The following is a 22,565-nucleotide window of genomic DNA, read 5'->3' on the forward strand; positions in this document are numbered from 1 at the left end:
TGCTGCCTCTGGATCACGGAGTCGCGGCTTCGATTCCCTACTGGGTTGGGAATTTTCTCTGCCCAGGTACTGGATGTTTGGGTTGTTCTCATCATCATCATCATCATCATCATCATCATCATCATTCGTGACAGTGGCTAAATTGGATTGTGAACAAATTGGACAGTGTAAAATTTGGGACTATGTACGGGCGCTGATGACCGCCCAGTTGTGCGCACCACAAAACAAACATCATCATCATCATCTTCGAAATTCTAACGGTAGCAGCGATAAAATACAGGAAACATGACTTACTTAAAACTTATACAGATACCAGACTGCAGCTGTAAGAGTCGAAGGACGTGAAAGGAAAGCGGTAGTTGAGAAGGGATTGAGACAGGGTTGTAGGCTATTCCCGATGTTATTCACTTTGTACATTATGCAAGCAGTGAAGGAACCCAAGGAGAAATTTGAAAATGGAATTAAATTCCTGGGAGAAGAAATAAAAATTTTAATGTTTTGCGATGTCACTGTTATTCTGACTATGAAGGACTTGGAAGAGCTATTGAAGAGGTTGTAAGATGAATAGCAGCAAAATTAACACAATGGTAATAGGATGTAGTCGCATGAAATTAAGATATGCTGAGAAAATGACATCGTAGATAATGTTTGCTATACAGGTAGTAAAATAACTTATGATGACGGAAGCAGAAAGGAAATAAAATGCAGGCTGGTACGAAAAAAAGAAAGACAAGAAAAGAATAGAAGCTCTTGACACGTAGTGCTGCGGAAGATTTCTGAAGAATAGCTGGGTAGATCGGATAGTTAATGAGCACGTACTAAATCGAACTGAGGAGAAAAGAAATTTGTGGCACAGATTGACTAAAAACAGGGATCGACTGATAGGACACATTCTGTGGAATTAAGTTGTCGTAAATTTATTAATAGAGGGACGTGTAGGGGGTAAAAACAGTAGAGAGAGACCAAGGATCGAATGCAATAAGCAGGTTGAAATGGCTGTAGGTTGTAGTAGCTATTCAGAGATGAAGAGGTTTACACAAGACAAAATGGTTCAAATGGCTCTGAGCACTATGGGACTTAACTGTAGTGGTCATCAGTCCCCTAGAACTTAGAACTACTTAAACCTAACTAACATAAGGACATCACACACATCCATGCCCGAGGCAGGATTCGAACCTGCGACCGTAGGGGTCGCGCGGTTCCAGACTATAGCGCCTAGAACCGCTCGGCCACTCCGGCCGGCTTACACAAGACAGATTAGCGTGAAGCACAGCATCAAATCAGTCTTCGGACTGAAGAACACAATAACAACATATTGTAAGATCTTGGTATATTCAGATTTACAACTTATTGTATTCTGTGGCTGTAGATTCTTTGTATCTTAGTACACCAGAAGATATGAATAACGTCTTTGAAGCTCTAGCAATAATAAATGGGGGCTTGTAACTTGTAACATAGGTAATGGGAAAATAAACAGCCGAGAAACATAGATAAACAGTGTATTTCTTGTGTAATCGTGAATGAAATACTGCCAGCTTATATGACATCGAACAAACATATAAAATCAGCATTTTGGAAGAGAAATGGAAGACTTACTTTCGATGGAAGGATTTTCGAAGAGTGCAGTGAACTGGCTAAGGAACTGCATACAACACGCTAATGCTACTTATTCTAGAGTACTGTTCCGATGTTTGGGATCCCTGACAGGTAAGCCTACTAGCAGATGTTGAAGAAATCAAATAGTTGTCGCTAGAATCATAAGAAACAATTATAGTCAACAAGAAAGTGTAGCAGAATTTTACAGAAAACATGCACGAAAATCGCGTGGATGAAACGCAACACTTTTTTCGTGAAACCATATTTGTTAAATTTGGAGAAACTATGTTCGATGTTGATTGTGCAATAATTTGGGCATCCACGTTGAATGTTACCCATAGGTATCATGTGAACGTAATGAGAAAGATTCAGGTGCATACAAAGAGATACAGTCTGTTTTCGCTAGCACAGAGAGCAGCACTATAGACTCCGCCACACACTATACAGAGTGAAGAAAAAATGCCACTCTTGGCGATCGGCATGCGATTCCTTATCCCAGTTCAAGACAAAAGTGTATGCTGCAAAGCCTAGTCGTGCCAATAGGTTCAACAGAATTGCGATTTAGAAAGCGAGGCTGTTGCAACACTGTAACTGAGTGATGAAGAACAGGTAGCACTCTGGTGGTGCTCTGTCCCCTTAGCTCAGTACTCGGCTCGGACGCGCGGCGCACCGAGCAGCGCTCCGCCCGTGTGTTTATTCACTTGCGCGAAGTACCACGATCGTAGTTATGATTTAGAGCTGTGACTAAAGTGCGCGTCATTTATGTTGGCGGCCGAGTTTAGGTTCGTTCTGCGCATCTGACGTCACAAAACACAGTCAGCCAATGAACAGAGAACGACGTTGCCGGATCTCGACTGCAGAGCAGAGTACAGACGAGTGTCTTCAGTTTTAGAAACGTTCAGTCATAAATAAACTAATAGAACAAAAGCAATGTCTTGGTAGCAGACTTCCTTTTATAGAAACTTTGGAAAAAGCATTCTTTGTACCAATTGCTTCATATTCTGTTAATTAATTAAACAAAACAAGCAATAAGACTCCTAATTCAGGCGATAGCAAGGAAAGGTGTTTGTATCAATCTCACGAACTGCTTATCCGCAATAAAGAACAGCGGTAATTGTTTATTTCCTATTGTACTTCGACGAAATGTGAGTAATTCATAGTCATACCAACAGTGTTTGTCAGTATTTTGCATGACCTGTTAGAGTCCTCATGGAGTTATATTACGGTACGAGCTGCTTTAGCGCCGGCACGGTAGCTCAGCATGTTCGGTAAGAGGGTTAGCTACCCTCTGTAACGAAAAAAACTGAGTTAATCGATCAACAACGAATCTAAACGGATGTCTTACGACGTCTGCCCCGAGCAGATGCAACGAACAAAAGCGAACAAAATGAGATTTAAAAAAAGCGTAACGGTTAAGGCGTTGGGCAAGTAAGCAAAAGGTTAAGAGTTCAAGCCTTGTACAGTGCTTAATATTTTCTTTATTTAAAAATAATATCGAAGTGTCTTACTTCACGAATTTTATTCGTTTGAATGCAATTTTTTTAAATTTCTAGTGCTTTGTCTCTTCATTAACCCTTTCGCTGCTGCAGACATGTGCTCCCCGCATTTGTCATCACTGCACTGCTCGCCTGTGCAGACACATGGTGTTTCGACTGCTTTGACACACTTTATCATTCGATTTCACAAAAATCTGATTTTTACACATCTTCGTGACTGATACCTTCCCCCCATAAATGACTTAATTTTGTTTCGATGGTCAACGCAGTTATTGTGCAGCATTAAAAGTAGTAAACCATTGCACCAAATTTTGAAGAGTTTGCAGAGGTAAAAGTCCATAGCGTATACTTTCCGTATGGTCGATTTTAGTTGCCACAATGTTGAGAATGAAATGTAGACAAGATACCTAAATTTCATATAAAATTTACTGTACAACAATATCTCATTTAATTTAAGTACCACATAGGTGTCGTATATAATGTTAAGAAATATTCCGTCTTTAGCGACAGTAATAAAAGTTTTATTTACACCGGGCGCGTTTGGCTTTATTTTATAGCACTTCAGTCAATGAAAGGTATGGCACATACACAATGGTACTCATATTCTCTTTCTTGTTTTTGTTCCACAGTCGCAGTTTTACCAATGGTACTGAAATATATTCCTCTTCTGCAACTGTAATAAAGCGACTTATTTAGACCAGATGCATGTGTCTCTTTTGAAGCATCTTCAGTTGACAATATTTTGTCTCCTCCATTGCCAAGTCACCTTTCGTAGTTTTGTATTGCGGTAACACAATATTCAACGTTTGTGTCGGCTGATCAGTGTTTTAGCAAATAAATGTTGTTTGTGTGTGCCACACACAAAAATTATATTTGACAGAGCTCAGACCACTTCACTGATAGGCGGTATATTCAAGTCCCAATGTTTTGTAAGTCCACAGTTTTGTTTAATTTACTTTGTCTACTTCCTTTTGATTGATTGAAGTGCCTTAAAATAAAGCCAAATGTGCTCAGTGTAAATAAAACTTTTGTTACAGTCGCGAAAGACGGAATATTTCTTAATATTACATATGACACCTATGTGGTAATTAAATGAGATATTGTTATACAGTAAATTTTATATGAAATTTAGGTGTCTTGTCCACATTTCATTCTCAACATTGTGGCAACTAAAATCGACAATACGGAAAGTATACTCTATGGACTTTTACCTCTGCAAAGTCTTCAAAATTTCGTGCAAAGGTTTACTATATTTAATGCTGCATAATAACTGCGTTGAACATCGAAACAAAATTAAGTCATTTATCGGGGGAAGATCCGTCAAGAAGATGTGTAAAAATCAAATTTTTGGGCCAAATAGTTTTTGTGAAATCGAATGATAAGAGTGTCAAAGCAGCCAGAACACCATGTGTCTACACAGGCGAGCAGTGCAGTGACAAAATCGCGCACAGCGCGGAATGCAGGGTGCACGTCTTTGTAGCAGCGATAGGGTTAATGCGGCTGTGGAGGCTTTACTTCATGAACTGCGCGCTTACCCCCTAAACCTAAACTTGCGAACTATGCTATACTATGGCGCTGCTTCTCTTGGCGTGTGCGTCGTGTGCAACTGGTAACGCAGCAATCTCCCGCGTGTGGGAGGGCATGCGCGAGCCGCCAAGATAAAAGAATTCAACTGTAGTTACGACGCGCTCGTCACTGACGCGTTACGACCGTATGGCACAATCTTAAGCTACTTGGAAGATAAGTGGAATACCTTTGAAAAGCATCACGTTCTCAATGGCCTACGACAGGTACGCAACAACTCTGTCAAATACGTGCCATCGTAAGTGCTCATCGGCGGTTGACGAGCCATGATTATTTAAGACGGACCTTGCGGGAATGTCCCGGCTGTGGACAGGAAGGCCACGTCCGATCAAACAGCCTACAACGCCGCCTCGTCCAGGTGCCACGTGCGGAACCAGTGCAGACAGCGGTGCTGACCGCGTTACCACTTAAAGGCCGGTTCCCACTAGGGCTGCCGCGCGTCAAAACCGCGCGTCAGCGGCGTGGTTGCCATGGAAATGGCGTCAGCGGCAAGGCGCGGCGGGCTCTGCGTCGCGGTTTGACCATGTCGAACCGCTTCCGCTGCCGCGTGACGAGCTCCAGGTGCGCGCCGCCAATCACAGAACGCGCTGAGCGTGACGTCAGGTACGGAACCCCGGGCCACACGAACTTTCGCCGAACCGCTGGCGTGGCCGCGGCGGCAGCTATGAAATACTTATCATCCGATTCCAAGGAAACTAACTATTCGGTAGAAAAATTTGATTCTTGGTCATGTTACAGCCTGATATCTTCTCTCGATAAAGGACCGAATTTCTTTTCGTTATTCGTCGTGGTTACTAACTGTATCGCATTTACGCAAACCTTTACACGAAATTTTAATGAGTGTGCAGAGGTAAAAACGCATTGTGTGGACTTTGCGTACAGTTCATTTTAGGTAATACATTATTGCGTATGAAATTTAGTCAACATATCGAAATTGTTTTTAAAGGTGAGATCAGATCGATAGCTATCACCGTTCTCGAGATATTGAATGATATGTCGGCGGACGGGCTGTGTCGTGACCGCGTGCGGGTTGCTCGTGGCGCGACCGGTACTTCGTCCTGCTCGTCGTAAACCGTGTGGTTGTATCAACCGCAAATTTCGTAAACGGTTCAAGAAATCGAAACGTGTTTTTTTTTTTTTTGCAAACGATAACTTGTGAAAAGTCATGTATTTCGTCGCATGATAAATATCCTAAATCTGTTTATCTACCGAGATATGAAAGTAACTACAGTTTTCCAGAAGGGATAGATGAATTGTTTTAAACAGCATTTAATAGCATGTGGAATGAGAAGTTAAACCGAAACTAATTTGCTGGTATGTCATAAAATGTAATTTACTAAATATCTACAGCTATTGATTATTTCCTTTGGTAAGTAACAAACTTTTTTTTCTTTATCCAGTGAACTTTACTGATTCAACGCGCGTTTCGTCTTTTACTTTAAGGCATCTTCGGTGGAATCTAGAATGATTCAGTTTTGTTTTGATATGTGATACTTGCAGATTATAAAACAGTTCACATCTTTTTTTACGTGAATGACTGATTACTTACAGTGAATCGAGTTTTTGGCGGACATATACGTTTCGCCTCACCTGGTCACATGCTGGAGGTTGAACTAAAACTTAGATTATGGAACATAAGCACATTTTCATGTTCGCTCTTTTTTCTTCTGTCACTAGCTGTAGACGTTTTACCGAAAACTCTGATTTGAAGTCGTAACTACAGTGTGTTCACCTCATGTCCCTTCCTGTCTGGTTTGTTTATGTACATGTTGCCAATCTGCAGAATTATATGCTGAAAACTAATGTTTGTTTATTTTTGTTCTCTTTATATCTGTATGTATGTGTGGCTAGCCAGTGATAATTATAGAAAGTTGAAAGTCAATCCAGTAGTTGTCAGACAGTGGTTGAAAGATTTGGTGTTCAGCTGATTTCAGTTTTGGTTTAAATGTTTTGTGGAGGAGTGCATGGAAGAGTAAATTCACTGCTTACAGTAATAGATAAAATAGTAGAATAGCATTTCAACAGATGATTATTATCAGAATACTATCACCCAACCCCTTTGTCCTCACTCTTTGACGCCCCATAATACGTCCTGTCAACTAACCCCTATTGTTGTCAAAGTTGTGCCGTAATTTCCTCTTCCTCTTCTATTTAATTCTGTACCTCTTCTTTAGTCACACGATCCTCGTATCTAATGTTCAGCATTCTTATGAATCACCACGTTTTGAAAGCGTCCATTGTCTTCTTGACAGAACTGTTCCTCGTGCACGTTTCACTTACATACACGGCTGCACTCCACACAAATACCTTTGTAAAATAGTATCCAACCATTAACATTTATATTCGGTGTGAACAAATTTTCTTTTTCAGAACGCTTTTCTTGCTATTGACAGTCTTCAGTCAGGTTTGCGTCTGCACCAGGAAATGCCTTACAATTTAAAATCTGGTTTCGAAAACTGTTCCAAATATATATTATTCTTTCGTGATTCTTAAGCAAGGTGCTGGCGATGATTACATTATGCTCTGTGGATAATTCTATCAGGTGGCTTCCACTTTCATCCCTTCCACCTAGCCTTTGTGTTCTTACTGTTTTCGTGTACTTGCTACCGTACCACATTTTAAATTTTTGTCTCGCTTAACTACCTGAATAATCTCCCTTGTTGTACATTGTTTCACTGTGTTAGGAGATAGTGAACAATCGTGAACGGTAGTCATGAAATCTGTTTATGGTGAAATGAGAAAACATGAATAATGAAATATGTGAAAGAGCACATTGTACAGAAAATGAAAAATTGGTATGTCTTCACCCAACTTCGTCTTTCCTTCATGTAGGTGTAAGATATAGTTAATCAAAAGCACCGCGCGTTTCAGTGGGTCCTGCCCCATACCTCAGTGGCTGTCCGTCATTGGCTACCGCTAGCGTCTGCCGCTTCCAGGTGGGAACGCCGATTCCGCGAGCCGCCGCGTCAAAGCGGAAAACGCTTGCCGCTGCCGCTGCCATTGCCGCACAACGCTCTGCCGCGTTCTAGTGGGAACAGCGCGTCGTGCGGCAATGGCAGCGGCCTGCGTTTTCCGCTTTGACGCGGCGTCTCGCGGAATTGGTGTTCCCATCTGGAAGCGGCAGATGCTAGCGGTAGCCAATGACGGACAGCCACTGAGGTACGGGGCGAGACCCACCGAAACGCCCGGTGCGTTTGATTAACTATATCTTACACCTACATGAAGGAAAGACGAAGTTGGGTGAAGACATACCATGTTTTCACTTTCTGTACAATGTACTCTTTCACATATTTCATTATTCATGTTTTCTCATTTCACCATAAACAAATTTGATGACTACCGTTCATGATTGTTCACTATCTCCTGACACGTTGAAACAATGTATGACAAAAGAGATTATTCAGAAAGTTAAGCGAGACAAAAATTTAAAATGTGATACGGTAGCTGGTACAGGAAAACAGTAAGAACACAAAGGCTTGGGTGGAAGGGATGAAAGTGGAAGCCACCAGATAGAATTTCGCACAGAGCATAATGTAATCATCGCCAGCACCTTGCTTAAGAATCATGAAAGAATAATACATATTTGGAACAAAGTTTTCGAAACCAGATTTTAAATTATAAGACATTTCCTGGTGCAGACGCAAACCTACAATAATTTATTGGTTACGAGCTGCGGTTTACAACTAAAGAAACAGTAAACGGTGGCAAATTAAGGAAATGGAACTTGAATAAGTCAAGACCCACAGTTATTCGATAATCTTAAAGTTACCGTAATGCAACGACTGACTGAAACAGAGGAAGGAATCCGCTAGAATACGAATGGATATCTTTGAGAGAAGAAGTGGTCAGTGCAGCAGAGTATGTGAACGGGAAAAAGGTACAGTAGAAATCGTTAGATGAAACGTCATATATTAAATTTGATACGAGGGAAAAATATAAAAATGCAGCAAATAAAGTAGGCCATAGGAAATAGAAATGTCTAAACATGACGTTGACAGAAAGTCCAAAATTGCAACGCGATTTTGCACTTGGAAAACATAATGGAATGAAAATGAGAAAGAACAAAGTAAACTTTGCTCAAAGGAGAAGCAACTGTCAAGAACTCATTTGGCAAGTCAGAACTAAGCAAATAAGAGAAGGCTCGAAAGTGGAAGGAATATGTAGAGAGGAGAGGGGGAGGGGTTGTACAAACTAACATAAGCACGATGTTAGATTCTCTGGACACGCAAGGCAATACTGATCCTACCACTTAGCTAAGTAGACACACTGAAGAACTGCGAAACTGTGTTTATAGCATTTGCATGTTAAGAGAACGGTTTTGACAATCTTAATTAAAACATTCCTTGAACTTCTGGATATGTCATCGATAAAACACAGGGCCACAAGATTATCTACAACTTGTACAGAAACCAAATTGCATTCCTAAAACTTGAGTGACTTGAAAGGGAAGCAGTAATTGAGAAGGCAGACTGTGAATAGCAACAAAAGCGTTCTGAAAAAGAAAATTTGTTCACTTCGAATATAAATTCTAATGACTGGGTACTATTTTACAAAGGTATTTGTGTGGAGTGCGGTATTTGTGTGGAGTGCAGCCTTGAATGTAAGTGAAACGTGGGCGATGAACAGTTCTGTCAAGAAGACAATGGACGCTTTCAAAACGTGGTGATCAATAAGAATGCTGAAGATTAGATATGAGGATCGTGTGACTAAAGAAGAAGTACGGAATTAAATAGAGGAGGAAGAGGGGTAAGTTGACAGGACATATTATGAGGCATCAAAGATTGAGGACAAAAGGGGTTGGGTGATAGTATTCTGATAATAATCATCTGTTGAAATGCTATTCTACTATTTTATCTATTAATGTAAGCAGTGAATTTACTCTTTCATGCACTACTCCACAAAACATTTAAACCAAAACTGAAATCAGCTGAACACCAAATCTTTCAACCACTGTCTGACAACTACTGCATTCACTTTCAACTTTCTATAACTATCACTGGCTAGCCACACACACATACAGATATAAGGAGAACAGAAATAAACACACATTAGTTTTCAGCATATAATTCTTTAGGTTGGCAACATGTACATAAACAAACCAAACAGGAAGGGACATGAGGTGAACACACTGTAGTTACGACTTCAAATCAGTGTTTTCGGTAAAATGTCTACAGCTAGTCACAGAAGAAGAAAAAAGAGCGAACATGAAAATGTGCTTATGTTCCATAATCTAAGTTTTAGTTCAACCTCCAGCATGTGACCAGGTGAGGGGAAACGCAGATGTCCGCCAAAAACTCGATTCACTGTAAGTAATCAGTTATTCACGTAAAAAAAGATGTGAACTGTTTTATGATCTGCAAGTATCACATATCAAAACAAAACTGAATCATTCTAGATTCCACCGAAGATGCCTTAAAGTAAAAGGCGAAACGCGTCTTGAACCAATAAAGTACACTGGATAAAGAAAAAAACGTTTGTTACTTCCAAAGGAAATAATCAATAGCTGTAGATAATTAGCAAATTACATCTTATGACATACCAGCAAATTAGTCTCGGTTTAAGTTCTCATTACACATACTATTAAATGCTATTTAAAAAAATTCATCTATCCCTTCCGAAAAAACTGTAGTTTCTTTCATATCTTAGTAGTTAAACAGATTTTGGATATTTATCATGCGACGAAATACATGAGTTTTTACAAGTTATCGTTTGCAAAAAAAAAACCTTTTCGATTTCTGAACCGTTTACGAAATTTGCAGTCGATACAACCACATGGTTTACGACGAGCAGGACGAAAGTATCGGTCGCGTAGCGAGCGACCCGCGCGCGGTCACCGCACAGCCCGTCCGCCGACAAATCATCCAATATCTCGAGAACGGTGATAGCTATCGTTCTGCTCTCAGCTTTAAAAACAATTTCGATATGTTGACTAAATTTCATACGCAATAATGTATTACCTAAAATGAACTGTACGCAAATTCCACGCAATGCGTTTTTACCTCTGCACACTCATTAAAATTTCGTGTAAAGGTTTACGTAAATGCGATACAGCAAGTAACCACGACGAATAACGAAAAGAAATTCGGTCCTTTATCGAGAGATGATATCAGGCTGTAACATGCCCAAGAATCAAATTTTTCTACCGAATAGTTTCCTTGGAATCGGATGATAAGTATTTCATAGCTGCCGCCGCGTCCGCGCCAGCGGTTCGGCGAAAGTTCGTGTGGCCCGGGGGTCACGCTCAGCGCGTTCTGTGATTGGCGGCGCGCACCTGGAGCGCGGCACGCGGCAGCGGAAGCGGTTCGACATGGTCAAACCGCGACGCAGAGCCCGCCGCGCCTTGCCGCTGACGCCATTTCCATGGCAACCACGCCGCTGACGCGCGGTTTTGACGCGCGGCAGCCCTAGTGGGAACCGGCCTTTACGTAGGTAGAAGCGGTGCGGCCGGTGTGCACGGACGCCGCGCCCATGACACAACCTCACGCGAACACCAGCTCAGCCGCCAATGACTCTCTGATGGCGGCGCCGCACGAAGAGACGTCTTTGAAGGACACGACGCCCGCCACCACCACAACTGTCGTACCAGAGGCATCGGTTCCAGACGTCCGCCTCACGACCGAAGGTGCCGACCCCAGCCTTTCGATAGGGATGGCTATGCGGTCCAGGAAACCATGGTCACCGAAGCGTCATAAGAAACGCCGCCTCTCGACAGATGACTCGACGTTGCCAACGGACTTTACCGTTACCGCCCCAAGGCAGACATCCGATGCCGCGGGACAGACGGCGCCCTCTCCCACCCCAGACGACCCCCTGACAGATGCTCCTCAGGATATCCCCGCTTGGTGACTGGGTTGCTGAAATGGAGGCAGAAGACGCACGAGGCAGGCGGCCAACGTGAGGCGAGTCTGACACCCGCAGAAGGGACGCATTAAACAGGCCTGCGACAAGACTGGGTGGCCAAGCGTCCCCATTACCACCGAGGGTTGGGTTGTTTTGGGGAAGGAGACCAGACAGCAAGGTCATCGGTCTCATTGGATTAGTCAAGGAAGGGGAAGGAAGTCGGCCGTGCCCATTCAAAGGAACCATCTCGTCATTTGCCTGGAGTGATTTAGGGAAATTACGGAAAACCCTTTCTCTGCCTCGTGATGACTGGGTGTTGTGTGATGTCCTTAGGTTAGTTAGGTTTAAGTAGTTCTAAGTTCTAGGGGACTGATGACCATAGAAGTTAAGTCCCATAGTGCTCAGAGCCATTTGAACCATTTGAACGGAAAACCTAAATCAGGATGGCTGGACGTGGGATTGAACCGTCGTCCTCCCGAATGCGAGTCCAGTGTTTAACCACTGCGCCACCTTGCTCGGTCTTACCATCGAGGTGCCGCCATTTGCATCTACATACTTCGCCTTAAGATGTCCCAACCCTACTGTGTGGGTATAGGCAATGTCAATGGGGTACCCTCTGTCATCAAAACGCGCATGTTCCATGACATGCTCCGGGTGGCATTCCTGGATATCACCGTCCGTCAAGAATTACACCAGGAACCGCAATTGGACATTTATGGGTACACGGCCAACAGCATTTAATCTAGCGATGGTGCCGCAGTACTGCCATCCTCTTACGCGATGGTATCGAGGCATCAGACATTATGTATCTGACATTAGCACAAGACCTGGCTCTTACAGTGGGGGCAGTCTGTATTGTCAATGTTTGTGTACCATCTGGCACAACTGGATGCGGTGAATGGATCGCCTTCTATTCCGATGAAATTACTCCCCTCCTGCCTGGGAATATGGACCACTGCGTCATAGGCGACGATTTTAATAGCGTCCTGGATCTCATGGACGAAACGCCACGTTACTCTATCTGCCTGGGACTACAGGCACTTGTGCCAGATCTGGCGTTCCAAGACACGTGGCTTCTCCTTTATGGGGACCACCGTGGCTATACGTACTTCACAAAACACTCTGCCAGCCGCCTCGACTGGATATCCAGTCCATGGCTGCTGAAAATTTCCTATATGTACAAGGATGCACGTCAACGGGAAATCGCTGCTACACGGAACCGCTGCCTCCAGAGTCTGCATACCCTTTCCTCCACCTTACATTGGGGTCTGGACCGCCCCAATTTGGCTCTCCAACGGACCTTTACGAGATATGGCCATGACAGAGCATGCTGGCGTCGGACGACGCCGGAATTTTACTACACGGCACTGAGGGAACTAATGGCAGGCACAGCCTCTGTCATGAGACCGGCAAACAACGGTTAATCATCTCGAAGCTCGCCTAATCCTCTCTCACTGTGGAACAGCTTTGGCAGAGCCCAAATCCGGGCGAGAGCCAAGGATACCATCCCCACCGAAATGGCGCCCGCATATCGTATCATCGGAGAGAGACGCCACCTCGTAACATCAGTAGAGACAGCTGCAGGTGGATGCAGCCATACACAATGTGCCATCACTGCACCGTTCATCCAACATTACAGGACATTTTATGCTGAGTACCCATAGACCGTCCACGAGTGTGAAGACACCCTGTGAGATTTGTCCGTCTCGGGAATAACGGCCCTAGACGACGCCCTGGTGGCCCCCATAACTGCTGAATGCTTAAGAGCAGCCTTGGTACGTGGCGCCCCGAAGAAATCAACATGACCGGATGGCTTACTGAATGAATTCTACTGCGCCTTCCATTGCCTGATAGGCACTCAGTAACTTCAGATGTTTCAAGACGTCCTCAGAGCGACTTTACCATCCCTATGGAGTTCCTTGAAGGCATTATGATACTGGTTCCAAAACCGAGCAGTTCACACCATTGTCACCACTGTCGCCCTCTTACGCTCCTGAATAAACTTTTCGCCTGTATCCTTTGCACATGTCGCAAACCACAATCGGACACATGATCCATCCTAACCAGACTTGTTTAGGCAGCAACAACAACATCCACAGGGCACTTGGCGCCTATCGCGACGTCACGGAGCTGGCGGCAGCCTGCCATCGCTGTGGCGCCCTTGTTCCCATCAGTTTTGATCGTGACTTTGATCCTAGCGACGACGGTTTCCTTGGCACTGCGCTTGAACACATGCACCTCTCGCAGGCGTCAGAAAGGGTGATCCTACATTTTAATCCATGGGCCGCGCTCCCAGGTAATGGTCAAGGCCACCAAAACGAATACATCACTCTTGGAAGGTCGGTGCGACAGGGATGTCCTTTATCAGGAGTCTTATTATCGGCGGCTCTCGAACCCGCGCTACACAGCCTTCGCCAACTACTGGAAGACATCTGCATTCGAGAGTGACCTTCTGATGCAGTGCCTTCACTGACGACGTGGTGCTCTTGGCATAGACAGGCGACGAAATCCAAGCGATCCTTCAGTGGTGTTGGGCAGTGTTGTCGACATGCACAAGGCGACTTATATGGATGTCAGAAGAGGCCTTCTCTGTCCTACAACGATCCCCTTCCAGAAGGTTACCACATTGAACGCACTGGGAGCGCGTTTCTCCAGTAGAGCTCGCTAAACTGCGATGTCCACAAATCGCCAGCTACTGCAATGTACACTTGCTCTACTCCATGACATCAAATTCCGCCACATGGATATGATCTTCTGGATGCATTACGTCAACTCTTACCTAGCTTCCAAACTTAATTATTTTGCACACATTCTTCCGTTAGTGGTCATCATAGACCATAGCTTCCAGGTGGTGGATAGACATTTTGTGAGTGCAAATAAAATATTCAAAGTCCGCTGCACTGCTTTAAGGAGGCCACCACTGGCGGGAGGTCTGGGGTACATTCATGTTCAGAACTGGGTGTGGGCACTACATCCATCTACATCTACGTCTACATCTACATTTATACATACAAGCCACCCAACAGTGTGTGGCGGAGGGCATTTTACATGCTACTGTCATAACCTCCCTCTCCTGTTCCAGTCGCGTATGGTTCGCGGGAAGAACGACTGTCTGAAAGCCTCCGTGCGCGCTCTAATCTCTCTAATTTTACATTCGTGATCTCTTCGGGAGGTATAAGTAGGGGGAAGCAATATATTCGATACCTCATCCAGAAACGCACTCTCTAGAAACCTGGTGAGCAAGCTACACCGTGATGCAGAGCGCCTCTCTCGCAGCGTCTGCCACTTGAGTTTGCTAAACATCTCTGTAACGCTATCACGGTTACCAAATAACCCTGTGACGAAACGCGCCGCTCTTCTTTGGATCTTCTCTATCTCCTCCGTCAACTCAATCTGGTACGGATCCCACACTGATGAGCAATACTCAAGTATAGGTCGAACGAGTGTTTTGTAAGCCACCTCCTTTGTTGATGGACTACATTTTCTAAGGACTCTCCCAATGGATCTCAACCTGATACCCACCTTACCAACAATTAATTTTATATGATCATTCCACTTCAAATCGTTCCGCATGCATACTCTCAGATATTTTACAGAAGTAACTGCTACCAGTGTTTGTTCCGCTATCATATAATCATACAATAAAGGATCCTTCTTTCTATGTATTCGCAATCCATGGACGAAACGACTCGCATAAACTGCGACCAGCAACAGCTTGATGGGGACGCTGCTTCAGATCGTCGCCCACCGAGATCTTTGACTGATCATCTCTCGCCCACAACCGAGATTTCCTGGTCAAACTGAGATACATGACCAAGGATTCACCAGAAACTACAGTGCCAGTAGTATATGTATGAAAGTTCTGAACCAAGGAGTATATTTTTTAAAATCTCTGTTTTAAAACCGAGAATTTTGTTTTGCTGTATGCCCCATTCAAAAATTTATCGATACAAAACAAATATATTTCCATTTTACTTTAAAAATAAGAAATCTAATGAGTTTTTCTTCATAAATAAGTTCTACCAAGCCTCGTCTATCTATACCCATGAAAGGTATTTTCATTTTATTTTAAAAATAAAAAATCTAATAATTTTTTGCTTTGTGGATAAGTTCTACCAAACCTTATTTGCCTATAACCATGACAGCAATTTTCATTTTATTTAGAGACCAAAAGATTTAATAAAAATTTTCTTTATAAATAAGTTCACCCAGATTGCATTTATCTACACAATAGTTTTCCAAGTCTTGAAATTTTCGTTTAAAAAATCAAAGGTACCTTTCAAACACATACATACATCTGGTTCTGCAAGGTTCACACAAGAGGTTCTGTGAAGTTTGGAAGGTAAGAGCCGAGGTACTGGCAGAATTGAAGCTGTGAGGGCAGGTTGTGAGTAATGCTTTTGTAGCTCAGTTGGTAGAGCACCTGCCTATGAAGGCAGTTGTTTAATTATTGCAGTATCGTTAATTTCTTCTAAATAATATAGATTACTAGAAACCATTTGTTTCTCAACTTCACTGCTTTCTTCAATTGCTTTTAACACATTATCACCAAATCCTTCGATTCGTTGTTTAGCTTGTTTAAATGCATTGATAACTGTTTGATCTTCTTTTTTAAATTTTTCATATTCCTTTCTTGGTTGTTTTTCCATTTTCTAAACTATTGTTTTAATTTTCTATTTCGTTTAGCTTTTTTACCAATATCTGGGTAGTATTTTGTAAATATTTATTAATAATAAAAAGACTTAATTACGTTTTTACGTTATTCCAAAGTTCAATGTTTATGTTCATCATTTATCATCATCATTTACATTCACCATTAATGTTCATTGTTTATATTCATCACTTACATTCAATGCTTATATTCAATGTTTAAAAAGTCTTTATCTTTTCTCTGTATTTACTTCTATTAATTTTTCTTGTCGTATCTACCATAATAAAACCAAATTCATTACTTCAATATTTACGACAGGTTTCTTTTAAATCGTCAAATTTAAAATTACCTCTGACGAACTCATGGAAAATATGGATTAAATTTCAGCTCGTCTTATCTGAAAATGTTTAAAAATTAAGGTTATCTCTAACCAATTGTTTAAGTATTTTTGAATATCTTTGTGTGAAGTAAAAAACCTATTCCTTTATGTCTACCTTTGGTAAAATATTCTCTAACTACATCCTGATTTTCAGTAAAGAAATTGTCAAATACAACAACTGAATTATCTTCACATTCACCTAATAGAATAATGTCTTCACTATTTTCAATAAAACAGTAATTTTTTCATTAATTTTATCTTTAATTTCTTCACACTTTTTAATAAATTGTTGATATTTTGTTTGATATAAGCTTTTAAAATAAATGTACAAATGATTAATTTCATTACAGTTTAACCACTCTGGAGTCAGAATGTAGTTATCAATCATTGTCAATGTTTTTCCAAGTCACTTGGTGCTATTATTGAACATTAAATAGAATTTGATGAAAGTTTGCCATGTTTATTTTTAAATTTCTTTGGAATTCTCAATTTTGGTTTGCAATCCTGTTTCCACTTATTTGCATATATTTTATTAATATAAATGACTAAATTATTTCACTTGAGTGATGATTCATCTGTTGTTAAAAAAGATTAACTGTTGCAATAAGAGAAACTTATAAAACGTTTCACTAGTTAGTTTTTATTAACTTCTTTAATTTCAAATATTATATCGAAAAAAAACTGTATTGTGATAAGGAAAATTATAGAAATTCCTGTCAATCAATATAGTTTGAGTAACTGTCACTAAACACCAAGTGGAACGCTTTCTAATGCGTCAGGCAAAATATTGCAAAGGAACTTGCTATGCAGGGTCGCATTCAATTTGTCCGACAAAAGGTAAGGGCCAAAAAGCACTCCTCCCCCTATTCCAGCCTACAGCTTTAAACCCAAAGCGTTCCTGAAAGTCACGGTCATGGGTAATGTGTGGATCGTGTTCCGAATAACAATGGCTGTTGTGGAGGTTGAAAATACCTTCAGGAGTTAAGCTAGATCCATCAGTCCATATCACGCTATTTATAAAATGTTCGTTATATTGCAATTAGTGCAAAGGCAATTCACAAAGCTTTACTTCTGACCGCTGGTGTTGAGTTAACGTATAATGAATGATATGAATGCAGTTCTTTGTAGTGCAGCACTTCAAAAACCAGTGTTTGAGATATCTGGAACAGCATTGCAGTCTCACACGTACTTCGCGGATGTGATTGGTGGACAGTTTTAAGAGTCGCGTCCTCTGTTTGTGGAGTACGTCTAGTCGTTGGACGACACCTTTCCAATCGTGGACGAAGATGACCTGTTTCCCAAAGTCGTTGCTCCAGGTGAGGAAAACACAATGGCGCATTTGAGGGTACCACGCAGCATAAGCACAAGCAGCAGCAGCAGCTTGATTAACAGACTCACTCAGCACCAAAAGGATGTCGACCTTCCATCAGGAAGCCGCCGTGCATGAACTTGACAGGAGCAGCTATTGTTGTGCACTGTGCGGTTAGTATAGTAAACACGTGCATGCAGTTTGATGGATCCCTGTATCATGTGAAAGGCTATTGCCACGTGATATCCTGCTAATAAATGACGAGTACGAAGGAACAGAAGTCTAAAGAATAAAAAAGGAACTCCGCAAGGCCTCGAACCATAGCTCCACAGTGGATTAGGGTTTGATATCCCAGCCTTCTACTGAGGAAGCTACGACAGCTGGTACCGCACTGGTGGAGGAGGTGGGGGGCTATACATGTTCCTCTGTATATTTAGATGGGCTGCACACTGTGACAGTGTTGACAACTCCTCGTTTTCATATTCATATATTCAAAATGCACCCGATCTGATTTTGCTAGATGAACTTTTTTGTGTTGAGTCTGGTTGAAGAATCGCTTGCTGGCCTCCAAGTTAGGCGTTTTTTATTGACCCTGTACTTTGGCTTTCGGAGTTTACATGTAGGTGAGAGTATTACACTGAAGATTACAAACGATTGCCCGGTGTATGGAACATAAATTTGATTCAGTGGAAGAAAACCAAAATTCTTCTTATGATAGGCTGTTTGCTAAATGTACAGAAAAAGTATTTGACATACAATGTAAAACCATTATACTGACCTTATTGCTTATTTTGTTAAGGTATCATACACATAATATAAGGGGGCTTAAGGCATGTATGATGGCATAGAAACAGTCATTTCTCACTAAGTCATTTCTTGAATGGAAAAAGGGCTGCTAATAACAGTACGAAGTGCTCACCACCATGCGGTATCCGATGAAAGATAAGAGTTCATAGATGGACTTAGGTGAACATACACCAGCCAAAGTAGTGAACTGAGTAGACGAAACATTGGATATTAATTAAATATAAGTTTTTAATTCTTTCTGATGCCATTATATTTTACAGTAGGCGTACATTGTGGTATAATACAGTGATGAGCCAAAAGCTTAAAAATGTGTTAGTACATATCTGGAACGTAATACAGCAGTGATTATGCGTTTCATGGATCCGACAAGTTCTTAGTAGGTTCCCAGAGGTATGTGGAACGAAATGTCTAGGTACAGGTCACGCAATTCCCCTAAATTATGGGTCGGTGGTTTGTGTGTGCGGAGCTGAGGCCTGATACTGTCCCAGATGTGTTCCATCAGGGTCAGACCAGGCGATTTTGGACGTCAAAACATCAACATGAGATCACTGTTATGCTCCTCAAACAATGTAGCCAGATTCTGCCATTGTGGCACCGACAGTTAGACTGCTGCAAGATGCCATCGCCATCAGGGAAGCAATAGAGTCTAGGTGATTCCCAAAAATGCTCACGCATTCGACATTTGTCATGGTACCTATGTTTACTACCACAGGTTCCGTGTATGCCCAGGTGAATTTCCCCCATAGCAAAATACAGACTCCGGCCGTGGCACAGAGGGGGTACCAATAAAAATGAATTATTTTTAAAAGCTATGTTCAATTTTCAAATTGTTTGCCAAACAACCATTATCCGCTTCAAAATACTCTCCATTACAACTAATACATTTGTCCCAACTGTGCTTCCACTGTTCCAAACATTTTTTGCAATCATCTTTAGAAATGGCTGACAGCTCCTCCCACGCTTTTTTCTTGATTTGTTCAATGTTGTCAAATCGGGGTAGTTTTATGCCCCTTTTCACTTCTGAAAGTAAGAAAAAGCCCAACAGAACCAGGCCAGGCGAGTAATGTGCAGTCTTAGACATAAAAACTGACCGCCGGCCGGCCGCCACAAAGACTAAGTCCGAGTCGTTCACTTAAGGTGGCCAATAAAACTGACCGCCCCTGACAACAACAAGTCCGGCTATCTGCACAATCTGTCAACACTGTCATATGAGGAAGTGTTAGGGGGAAGTGTTGTCTACTTCCGAGATATACTCGACGTGTGTGAGCCCCTGGTCTAGTGGTAATCGTCGTGCATTCTGAACTTATAGTCGCGTGTTCGCGGCCAACTGCATTTTCTTTTTTACCACATTTCGGTCTAAAGTTATGAGTCTGATTGAACATCGAAGATAATTCGCTTAACATTCTACCCACCAGCAATAACAAGTATTCCAGAAACAATTCCGCAGGGCAGCTCGTAGCTCCGTGGCGATCATAACAGCTCACGCTCGAGCGTTTCCTCGCGCTGCAGCGGCTACCGGCCACCGGCCAGACGCCACCCACCGCCTGAAATCCGGCGCCGCCCATGTGATCGCGGGGCCACGCTTTTCCCAGGGGTGTTCAGTTTCGATAGTTCTTCAGCTTCCTTTTGTTTGTCGAACATTTCCTTCCCAATCTTGACAAAAACTTTGTTAACGGAGAGCAGCGGACCACCATTAAGTTTTTCATTGTCAAAGTAGGCATGCAACACGTATACCATTTCTCTCGACTGCCCTCATACAGTAATTCTTTGGCCAAGTGGACGACGTCGAACTTTCCCACTTATAACTTTCGACGAAATTCCCAGTGACATCGTTGAGTACCACACAGTGAATAACAGTATCAATGCATAATGGTAACAGCGAATAACAGTAACAAGAAAATAAAAGAATAACGCCTACAACCGTAAAAACAAACACAGAGAAAGTCACAGGGCGCAACGATACACAGGACAGCAAGCAGACTGCAAGCAGCAAGTGTTGTGGTATGGTGTGAAGGTTTGGCAACTTCGGGAGATTGTTGTGGCTGAAGGTGGCATGGCATTGGCGGAAAGTGGCCTGGGCCTGCCGGATCGGCTTCGCCCCCTACTACTTCTGTCCTCGCTTTCAATCCTAAAGAAATTTTGGACGGGCTGTAATTTGTGGTATCTTGTCGTCGTGGTCCTCACGCGAAATGTATGCTGGCGGCAGCTGAATCGTGTTGCAGTCAGCTTCAGATGCCGGTTCTCTAAATTTTCTCAACAATGTTCCTCGAAAAGAACGTACCCTTCCCTGAAGGGATTCCCATCTGAACTGAAGCATCTCCGTAACACTTGCATGGTGATCGAAACTACCAGTAACGAATTTAGCAGCTCGTCTCTGAATTGCTTCGATGTCTTCCTTTAATGTGACCAGGTATAGATCCTAAACACTCGAGCAGTATTCAAGAATAGGTCGGACTTGCGTCCTATATGCGGTCTCCTCTACAGATGAACCACACTTTCCCAGAATTCTTTCAATAAACCCAAGTCAACCAATCGCCTTCCCTACCGCAATCCTCACATATTCGTTCCCTTTTACATCGCTTTGCAACGTTACGTCCAGATACTTAAACGACCTAACAGTGTCAAGAAGAACACTACTAATGCTCTATTCGAACATTACTGGTTTGTTTTTCCTACTCATCCGCATCAACTTTTTGTACATTTAGATCTAGCTGCCATTCATCTTGTAACCTCCTACAGTCACTCAACTTCGACACCTTACCCTGCAGCACAGCGTCATCAGCAAACAACGGCAGTTTGCTGCTCATTCTGTCAGTCAGATCATTTATGTACTGTATGCAGAAAAAATAGCGGTCCTATCACACTTCCATGGCGCACTCCTAACGATACCTTTTCTCTGATGAACACTCGCCGTCGAGTACGACATAATGGATTCAATTACTTAAGAAGTCTTCGAGCCACTCACATATCTGGGAACGTTTGCCTTGTGCTCGTACCTTTGTTAACAGTCTGCTGTAGGGAACCGTGTCATATGCCTTCCGGAAATATAGAAATATGGAATTTGCCTTTTGCCCTTCATCCGTTGTTCGCAGTATATCGTGTGAGAAAAGGGCAAGCCGAGTTTCGCAAGAGCGATGCTTTCTAAAACAATGCTGATTCGTGGATGTAAGCTTCTCGGTCTCTAGAAAATTTATTGTATTTAACGGAGAATATGTTCATTGGTTCTGCAGCAAATCGATGTTAGGGATATTAGTTTGCAATTTTGCGTGTCCATTCTTTTAGCCTTCTTTTATACAGGAGTCACCTGCGCTTGTTATGGAGGACTAATTGCAACAACTGCGGGCCAAGTTAGCTCAGGAGGGCGAAAAGCAGCTGTACGACGTTGTCACCAGCTGTATCAACGTGTACCTCTATGACCGACGGGATACAACTTCCTGCTGACGAGGGATCAACAGTGTGTTGTACTGGCAATATCGCTGTTCATTTCACTTCATTTCGTGATTAATAAAATAAAATCACCTCTCATCACGTGAACTTTAGTTTCATTTTCCTCTCTCGTTCTAGTGATTTAAGCTTTTTTGGCAATTTGTGTGAAGTCAAAGACCAAATTTATCTCTTCTTCATTGATAGGCGAAACAGACGGCAGAATGCTATTCAATTACTTCACGCTTCGCTAACAGCACATGAGGCAGAATATCAACTCAGATCGTCTTCGTGTAGGTAGTCGCTACGCTCGTAGATATGTGGAGCATGACGGACTAACAATTCAGTACCGTTCCACCAGAAGATATGGAGTATAAGGGATGTCGTGGATACGAGTCTAACGGATGGAACCATATCTGGTTCCTGACAGGTCGTGATATGGAACTGAATCTGACACGCGATGTGTTTCGTAGGAACTTC

The sequence above is a fragment of the Schistocerca serialis genome, chromosome 3, assembly GCF_023864345.2.
Source record: "Schistocerca serialis cubense isolate TAMUIC-IGC-003099 chromosome 3, iqSchSeri2.2, whole genome shotgun sequence".
Lineage (NCBI taxonomy): Eukaryota > Metazoa > Arthropoda > Insecta > Orthoptera > Acrididae > Schistocerca > Schistocerca serialis.